The following is a 9,618-nucleotide window of genomic DNA, read 5'->3' on the forward strand; positions in this document are numbered from 1 at the left end:
CCCCCACTGCGCACGCAGTGGAACAAGCTCCGCCCACACCAGGTGGTGGTCCATGCACGGCACCAGCCATATGGAAGCCACCAGAATGCAGGAGATGTACGCCCGGGAAATGTAGTGTCAGGGTTGGGGAGCCACGGGGCCGTATAAATACGAGGCCGTGCTCTCCAGGCAAAGGTAGGTTCTGGACCCAAGTGCAGAAACCAGACAAGAGACAAATATACAATACTTTGTTTGAACTTTACTAGATTTACACATAACCAGATTAACACAAGGGACACAGCAATATACATAAGAACTAGAGACAAGAGAACTAGAGACAAGTTACAAGACGGCTAGTCAAGATAGGAACTCAGGACAGCTTCCATGAGGAAGCCCACTTGTCTATACTGAGCTTGCGACAAGCTACCACAAGGAGCAACCGGCTTGCCGAGGCACAACTCCAGACAAGCTACCCCAAGGGTAAATCGGCTTACCAATGCAAAGCTCAAGACAAGATCCCAACGGCTCCCACATAGCAACACGCTAGTCCAAACAGCACCTTACCAAGACAAGCAGCTCAACAGAACAAGACTTAAATACATCTTAAATCCAGAGACAAGAACACAGACTTAGATACATAGCTCGAGAGAACTAGAACACAGATTTAGGGACATAGCTCGAGAGAACTAGAACACAGACTTAGATACATAACTCGAGAGAACTATGGCACAGACTTAGATACATAACTCGAGAGAACGAGAACACAGACTTAGATACATAGCTCAAGAGAACTATGGCAGCCAGCTTGTGAAGGCAAGCTGCCATAGAGGAAAGGCTAGTCACACAGAGAACCTAGTCAAGACAAGGAACATTGTCAAGACTAACACCCTAGTGAGGACTGAGCACTGAGTGAAACAACAACAGAACTTATATACCAAGAAAACCAGGTGCCACCCATAAACAGCTAACAGGCTGATTAAAAACTAACACAAGGTTAGGAACAATTAACACCAGAGAACGAGAAACAATTAACAAAAGGAACAGTGAAGGTGCCATCTAAAGGTTACAAAAGGAACTGACTGGCACCCTCACAGGACCCCCTCCCCAAGGAACGGCTCCTGACGTTCCAAACACAGGGCTTGAGACAAACAGGGCTCGAAAGACACTGGGCGCTAAGACACTGGGCGCTAAGACACTGGGCGCTAAGACACTGGGCGCTAAGACACTGGGCGCTAAGACTCTGGGCGCTAAGACACTGGGCGCTAAGACACTGGGCGCTAAGACACTGGGCGCTAAGACACTGGGCGCTAAGACACTGGGCGCTAAGACACCGGGCGCTAAGACACCGGGCGCTAAGACACCGGGCGCTAAGACACCGGGCGCTAAGACACCGGGCGCTAAGACACCGGGCGCTAAGACACCGGGCGCTAAGACACTGGGCGCTAAGACACCGGGCGCTAAGACACCGGGCGCTAAGACACTGGGCGCTAAGACACTGGGCGCTAAGACACTGGGCGCTGATTTAAATGAATAGAGAAAATACTTAAATTCTCTAAACTTCTGAATTAGTGGTATGGATAACCAAGTGGGGAAAAGACTTAAAGGCTTAAGCTAGATCAATCCGAAGTCACACGTGTAAAACAGAGGCAACCACACACCCTCCAGGGCATTTAGAACCAAATCAAAAAACTGAAAGAGTCTGTTTTAGTACACATGGCGAATCTTCTTAGCTTCTCAAACAATGATATCTCCCATTCCAACTTTTCACGAACTGCAGATGTTCAGAAATCACGAGACGAAATCATCCTCTTCATCCACTAGCGGCATGGACATATCATGGCAATCATATGACCAAAATCTTTATAAACAACGAAGTCATCATTCTCCAGAGTTAGCACGCTCAATGAATTATATTCCGAAGGGATGCAAGAAAGGCAAAAACTCGAGAATTTAACTTGTCCAAGAGAGCTTGAGAATTCAATTGTCCAGGAGAACTCGAGAATGTCTTATCCAGCAGAGCTCAAGTTTCATTTGTCCAGGAGAATAACAAAACACAACAGAGTCTTCTTCCTAGGGAACTCGAGAATTAAACACAAAAACACAGGGGGGAGTCATTTGCCCCAGAGAGCCTGAAAACTTAATTTGCCCAGGAAGCTTGAGAATTTACTTGGGATTTAACGCAGAAGGCCCAGGAAGAGCTTGAAAGTTTAACACAGTAATGGTCCAGTAGCCCTGAAAGTTCACTTGAATTTAACATAGGAGACCTGAAAGTTCTCAAAAATTCTAACACAGTAAAGACTCAGGAAGCTTGAAAATTTACTTGGGATTTAACACAAAAGGCCCAGGAAGCTTGAGAATTTACTTGGGGGTCTAACAGTAGAGGCCCAAGAGACTTGAAAATTTACTTGGGGTTTAACACAGTAGAGGCCCAGGAAGCTTGAGAGCTTTACCTGGGGGTCTAACAGTAGAGGCCCAAGAAACTTGAGAGGTCGACTTGAAAATATAACAAAGGCCCAGAAAACTTGAAAGTTTGCTCGAAATTCTAACACAATGAAGGTCCAAGAGACTTGAGAGTTCACCTGGGGGGTCTAACACAATAGAGGCCCAGGAGACTTAAGAGTTCACCTGGGGGTCTAAATACAGTAACAGCCCAGGAGACTCAAATTTTACTTGAAAATTTAACACTATGAAGGCCCAGGAGACTCGAAAGTTCACACAAAAATTTAAACACAGGAGACTTGAAATTTTAACACAGTGGAGTCTTACTCCTAGGAGACTCAAAACTTGCCCAGGAAAACTAGAAAATTTAACTCGAGAATTTATATCGCCTAAGAGAACTTGAAATTTTAACTCGAGAGTTTCAAACCTTAGCCGGTTGGTTTCCGCTGGGTCCATGTATGGCTCAGTCCTACTGTCAGGGTTGGGGAGCCACGGGGCCGTATAAATACGAGGCCGTGCTCTCCAGGCAAAGGTAGGTTCTGGACCCAAGTGCAGAAACCAGACAAGAGACAAATATACAATACTTTGTTTGAACTTTACTAGATTTACACATAACCAGATTAACACAAGGGACACAGCAATATACATAAGAACTAGAGACAAGAGAACTAGAGACAAGTTACAAGACGGCTAGTCAAGATAGGAACTCAGGACAGCTTCCATGAGGAAGCCCACTTGTCTATACTGAGCTTGCGACAAGCTACCACAAGGAGCAACCGGCTTGCCGAGGCACAACTCCAGACAAGCTACCCCAAGGGTAAATCGGCTTACCAATGCAAAGCTCAAGACAAGATCCCAACGGCTCCCACATAGCAACACGCTAGTCCAAACAGCACCTTACCAAGACAAGCAGCTCAACAGAACAAGACTTAAATACATCTTAAATCCAGAGACAAGAACACAGACTTAGATACATAGCTCGAGAGAACTAGAACACAGATTTAGGTACATAGCTCGAGAGAACTAGAACACAGACTTAGATACATAACTCGAGAGAACTATGGCACAGACTTAGATACATAACTCGAGAGAACGAGAACACAGACTTAGATATATAGCTCAAGAGAACTATGGCAGCCAGCTTGTGAAGGCAAGCTGCCATAGAGGAAAGGCTAGTCACACAGAGAACCTAGTCAAGACAAGGAACATTGTCAAGACTAACACCCTAGTGAGGACTGAGCACTGAGTGAAACAACAACAGAACTTATATACCAAGAAAACCAGGTGCCACCCATAAACAGCTAACAGGCTGATTAAAAACTAACACAAGGTTAGGAACAATTAACACCAGAGAACGAGAAACAATTAACAAAAGGAACAGTGAAGGTGCCATCTAAAGGTTACAAAAGGAACTGACTGGCACCCTCACATGTAGAGGTGGTCGATTCTGGACCCTCCTCCTCCAGACCTCACGCTAGTGAAGGCACTGGAGTTGGGGTGGAGATGTCGCCAGACATCCACCAAGTCGAAGCATCCGACCAGGTCCCTCAACTTCTCCAGCGCCGCCGGGCATCGCTGGGGGGCCGAACGGTCCCTCGCCTCGTGGGTGCAGTTAAAATCCCCCCCGAGGATGATGCACTCGCCCGTGTCGATGGAGCCCGGAAGAGCGGAAACTTCTTCAAAGAAGCGCACTTGCTGTGCACCGGCCTGAGGGGCGTACACATTCACTAGATGGAGCGTCATGCCCCCCAGGTGAACAGTGACCTGGAGCAAGCGGCCCGGCACGTGCTCCTTGACACCCAAGATCTCCGGCTGAAAATGCGGGGCCAGCAAGATAGCCACCCCGCTGGAAACGTTGGAGAGGTGACTCATGCTGACCCCTCCGTGCCACTCCAGGAGCCACGTGGCCTCGTCTCCCGGAACAGTGTTGGTTTCTTGCAGTAAGCACACCATATAATTCCCGTCCCGAAGGACCGAAAGGTTATTAAATCTGCAGCGAGCCTCCCTGCTGCCATTGATGTTGAGGCTGGCTATGGTTATCTTCATATCAGAAGCATAGTGCAACCTCTACCTACACCTAACGGGGGGAGGGAGCGCAGCCGCTAGTCGACCGCCACTCCCTCAGAAGCCCAGTGAGGAATGACCTGAGCCGACGCAGCTCGAGCGGGCTCACGTCCTGGTCGGCGCCCATGATTTTGACAGCGGCGCGGACCGACCCGATGAGCAGCGCCAGCTCCGACCACCTGTCGAGGGCCAGCCGGGTCCTATTTTGACCACCCTAGCACGCAGCCATCAAATCCCGGATTTCCCTGACGGGGATGAGGGGAGACTCGACGAGGGTCATGAGGTCATCCATCGCCTCATCAGCGATGGAATCCGAAACGTCCTCCGCGCCCATCACCGAGTCCCCGTCCTCCTCTGGGATGTCGCCACCAGCTGCCGACCCATCCGTCGCGCAGTGCGCAGCGAAGAGCTCGGCCGCACCGGCCGGCCCTGCCTCTGCCCGGATCCCACCCCCAGGATCGGCCGCAGATGATTCCTCCCTGGGCTCCTCCGGGGTTGCCGGGCCAGGAGACGGCGGCGGTCCGGAGTCCCCCTCCGCCCCAGACGCCAGAACGACCGGAGAAATCGGAGAGATAACAAATCCGAATTCCTCCATGTCGTCCAGCGCCGGAGACACAATCAGAGGGCCGCCCCCTTCCCCGCCACCGGCCTCCGACACAGCAGATTGGGTCTTTTCAACTAAAGCCTCGACCAGGTCGAGCAACTCCTGGGAAAAGTCCGGGTCGTATTGGGCGAGCTCATTTTCCCCGAACTTGCCCGACACAGACCCCAGGCCGCCCGACCCGGCGACGGGTAATGGCACAGAAAGTATATCTACTTCCACCACGGGTTGATCTGCGACCCCCCCCAAGGGCAGTGTCTCATCCCCATCCCCGGGAGCCACGTGCTAGACAGACACATCTGCCTCAGCCTCCCGAGGGACAGGTGACCCCTGCCGATCGCTGGTGATGGTGACAGCGGGGGTGGGGGCGAAGTACCCGCGGCGGGCAACGACTCCCACTGCTCGGTGGGACCTTACTCCTCCCGGTCCTCCTCCTCTTCCAGGGGGTCGCGCCTTCTTTTTAGCAAGGAGGGAGCGAGGGAGACTTCCATGTCTGCAGGGGCCTCCTCCTCTGCTCCCTCCGGCAGAGCAGGTTTGTCGGGTTCGTCAGGCCCGAGCCCGGCCGCAGTTATTGGCATTTCCGCTACAGCGATTGCGGCCACAGGTTCGGGCATGAGGCCCCTCCAGCCCTCGTCTGCCCCAACCAACTCCGTGAGGAGTGCGGTTGTCAGCGGCTCCAAGTTTAAGGGCCGTCCCTCCGCGGGGGGACCCACTCTGAGGTGTTTTGTCTTTTGCCACGCCTTCCTTCCACCTGGACGTGCTCCCTCCCACCCGCCGGAGGCCTTGGTGGCATCGGCCTCCGACGTCGGCCGCGCATCAGTGGCTCCCGTCGTGTGGACAGATCCGGGGGGTGGAGCGGCGGTGGCGCCAGCCTCGGCTGCACTGAATGACCTGGCGGCCTTGGAGGCGGTGCAGTTTTTCCTAATGTGCCCCACCTCCTTACAGGCGTGTCACCACACACCGTCCAACGTCCAGAAGATGCGATAGGCGGTCCACTCGTGCAGGATGACGAAAGCCCGTCGGGGTCCTCCTCCCGCACCAGCTGGATAAAAAGCTGGCGCCGGAAGGAGAAAACGTGGCGAAGGCTGGCCTCCCGGATGCCGAGCGGGATGGGCGTAATCCCCGACCTCACCTCCCCGAGTTGGCATAAGTGGGGGAGGAGGAGCTCACCCGGAACAAAGGGCGGGAGGTTGGAAATAACCACCCTCTGTGCGGTGGCCACGAGGATGTCCACCGGCAGAAAGGTCCCACCCACGGTGAGCCCCTTGGTGATGGCCAGGGACACCGCCCGCTCCGACCTCAGGAAGAACGCAGACTTCTCGTACATTTTTGAGGAGGCGAGGATGGCTGAAGGGCCGACAACCCCAGCCATGGCCTTTACAGATGCCTCAATTGTCATTGTGGGGTGGGTGTAGTTCTTCACCCCAAGCTTTTTCGTTACAAAAGAGAAAGGTGACGGGGCGACAGAAGCAGCGGGAGCAGCCGTGGCTGTGGCTGCCACCGCCGCACATGACCTTGCCGGCCCCACCACCGGTGAAGAAATAGACGCCATTATGGGGTGGGTTTTTTAAAAAGAGCTACACTCACCCCAAGTCACAGGCCTTAAGGTGTTAATGGCCTCCGGTTTTAATTATAAAGTGCTCCTTGAGCAGAGGGAGCTGTTAAATTAAAGGCACACCTCGCCCCTTAGTGATTGGAATTCGGAGAGGGGCCTTCTCCCCTCTGCTCAAGTGGCAATCAACAAAAAGATGAATGGAGGTGCCTCTTGAGAGAGAGAGCAGAGAGAGAGAGACAAAGAGAGAGAGGGGAGGTGGTAAGGAGGGAGGCCTCAAGGGCAGGGTTGCCATTCAGGATAGTGGGTGGGTGGGTGTCGGCAGGGGTGCACTCTCTGATGGAAAAACACAGTCTCTGAATGGTGTTCTTCTGGCAGGGGGAGAAGATGTCTTCGCCTCAGAAAGCTGGAGAATGCCCAGGCTGAGTCCTACACCAGGTCATAACGATGTATTAATTGATTTAAAGACTTCACCTAGGCAGCTCCAGCTGACCCAGGCCAGGCAATAGAAGGGGTGCTTATTAGTGGTGTGTGTGGCCTAGTGTTCTACAAGAGCCACACACACACACAGACACCCCTTGGTGTTCCGGCCTGTCTTCCTTCCTCCCCCCACCTACAATACAAAGTCTTTTGGAGTTTGCACCACAGGACACCCACCTGCAGATGTTCAGTATAAGATGTTATCTTTCCCTCCTTCCAAGCAGTTGATGGTGGGTGCTGATTGCTGCTTCTCTCCCCTCTCTCCCTCTCCTGGAATGGAGGCCAATTTGGGAAGGCAGTGGTGGAAAAGCCTCTCCTCTGGTAGGTGTTGGCCTCCTTTTCCCCTCCCCTCTCCTCTGTCCTCTCACTCCAGGCAACTCAGTTGTAGTTGATGATGATGGTGGTAGTGGTGGTCTGTAGTTTCTCCTTCTCCTCCACTCCCTGGTCAAGGAGACCACCAGTTTCAACTCTCCTTTGGGTGAACCAGCAGCACAGCGAGCAAGGCAGAGAATGAATAAAGCTGTGAGGTTTGTCCTTGTCTGGTGTCTGTGCCTCTGGCCTCACCTGTGTGTTGTTAAAGTATTTTTCTCCTGTCTCATTTGAATAATTATGTCACGTGACCATTCTGGCCTGTATTTAAGCTTCCTGTTTCCTGTCCTCTTTGCTCAGTCCTGGGTTCGCCTGCCTGCAAGTAACAGCTCTTGCTGTGTCTCTGGCATTCTCAAGTCGCTCTGTGTTTTCGAGTCTCTACAGAATCTCCTTTCGAGTGCTACCCTGTTTCTATGTTCTCGAGTCTCAAGGAAGCATCTTTCAAGTTCTACCCGGTCTCGAGTCCTTGGATAGGTTACCTGCACTTGGGTCACTACCGAAACCCTAGCAAAACGGCCCCGTGAATGCACGGCCCCGTGACAGAACTCATTCAGACTCCCACACACGCACTGATAGTTCAGAGACAAGGAGTTCATTCAGACGCCCACACACACGCACTGAAAGATCAGAGACCAGGAGCTCATTCAGACTCCTACTCACACACTGTTAGATCACAGATCAGGAGCCCATTCAGACTCCCGCACACACACTGTTAGATCAGAGACCAGGAGCTCATTCAGACTCCCACACACACACTGTTAGATCAGAGACCAGGTGCCCATTCAGACTCCCACACACACACTGTTAGATCAGAGACCAGGAGCCCATTCAGGCTCACACACACACACTGTTAGATCAGAGACCAGGACATCATTCGGGCTCCCACACACACACTGTTAGATCAGAGACCCGGAGCCCATTCAGACCCAAACACACACACTGTTAGATCAGAGACCAGGAGCTCGTTCAGAATCCCACAAGAACACTGTTATATCAGAGACAGGAGCTCAATCAGAATCCCACACACACACAGTTAGATCAGACAACAGGAGGAATTTCTGACTCCTCCACACCAACTGTTAATTCAGAGCCCAGGAGCCCATTCAGACTCCCACACCCACACTGTTAGATCTGAGACTAGGAGCTCATTCAGACTCCCACACACACTGTTCGATCAGAGGACAGGAGCCAATTCTGATTCCCACACACACACTGCTAGATCAGCGACCAAGAGTTCATTCTGACTCCCACACACGCACTGTTAGATCAGAGACAAGAAGCCCATTCAGATACTCACACACAAACTGCTAAATCAGAGACCAGGAGAAATTCAGACTCCAAATCACACTGTTAGATCAGAGACCAGGAGTCCATTCAGACTCCCACGCATGCGCTGTTGGATCAGGGATGAGGAGCTCATTCAGACTCCCGCACACCAACTGTTAGATCAGAGACCCAGAGCACATTCAGACTCTCACACCCAAAATGTTAGATCAGAGACCAGAAGCCCATCCAGACTCCCACGCACACACGGGTAGGTCAGAGACCAGAGAGCATTGAGACTCCCACATACTAACTGTTGGCTGAGAGAAAGAGATTATTCAGGCGCCCACATACAAACTGTTAGATCAGAGACCAGGTGCCCATTCAGACTCCCACACACACACTGATAGATCACAGACCAGGAGCCCATTCAGACTGCCCAACACACACTTTTAGATCAGAGACCATGAGCTCATTCAGACTCCCACACACGTACTGTTAGATCACAGAATAGGAGCCAATTCAGACTCCCACAAACACACTGTTATTTCAGAACCCAGTTGCTCATTCAGACTCCCACACATACACTGTTAGATCAGAGACCCGGAGCACATTCAGACCCTCACAAACAAAATGTTAGATCAGTGACCAGAAGCCCAGTCAGACTCCCACACACACACACTGTTAGATCAGAGCCCAAGAGATGGTTCAGGCTCCCACACAGACACTGTTAGATCAGAGACCAGGAGTTCATTCAGATTGCACCACACTCACTGTTAGATCAGAGACCAGGAGCTCATTCAAACTCCGACACAAACTGTTAGATCACAGGCCAGGAGCTCATTCAGACTCCCACACACACACTGTTAGA

The 9,618-nt window shown here is 51.9% G+C and overlaps 1 long non-coding RNA gene across 1 annotated transcript; it reads right to left on the reverse strand.

Annotated features, from left to right (window-relative positions):
* Nucleotides 1–218: 218 nt before the first annotated feature.
* On the reverse strand, nucleotides 219–3,842 carry LOC147087288 (uncharacterized). The gene is made up of 2 exons (XR_015075608.1): nucleotides 2,605–3,842; nucleotides 219–2,558 (listed from the first exon to the last, which is right to left on the reverse strand). It is a non-coding gene; the product is annotated as an uncharacterized LOC147087288 (long non-coding RNA).
* Nucleotides 3,843–9,618: the final 5,776 nt, after the last annotated feature.

Source organism: Somniosus microcephalus, unplaced genomic scaffold (assembly GCF_052327205.1).
Source record: "Somniosus microcephalus isolate GS21.2 unplaced genomic scaffold, FLI_Smic_1.0 unresolved_chr6, whole genome shotgun sequence".
Lineage (NCBI taxonomy): Eukaryota > Metazoa > Chordata > Chondrichthyes > Squaliformes > Somniosidae > Somniosus > Somniosus microcephalus.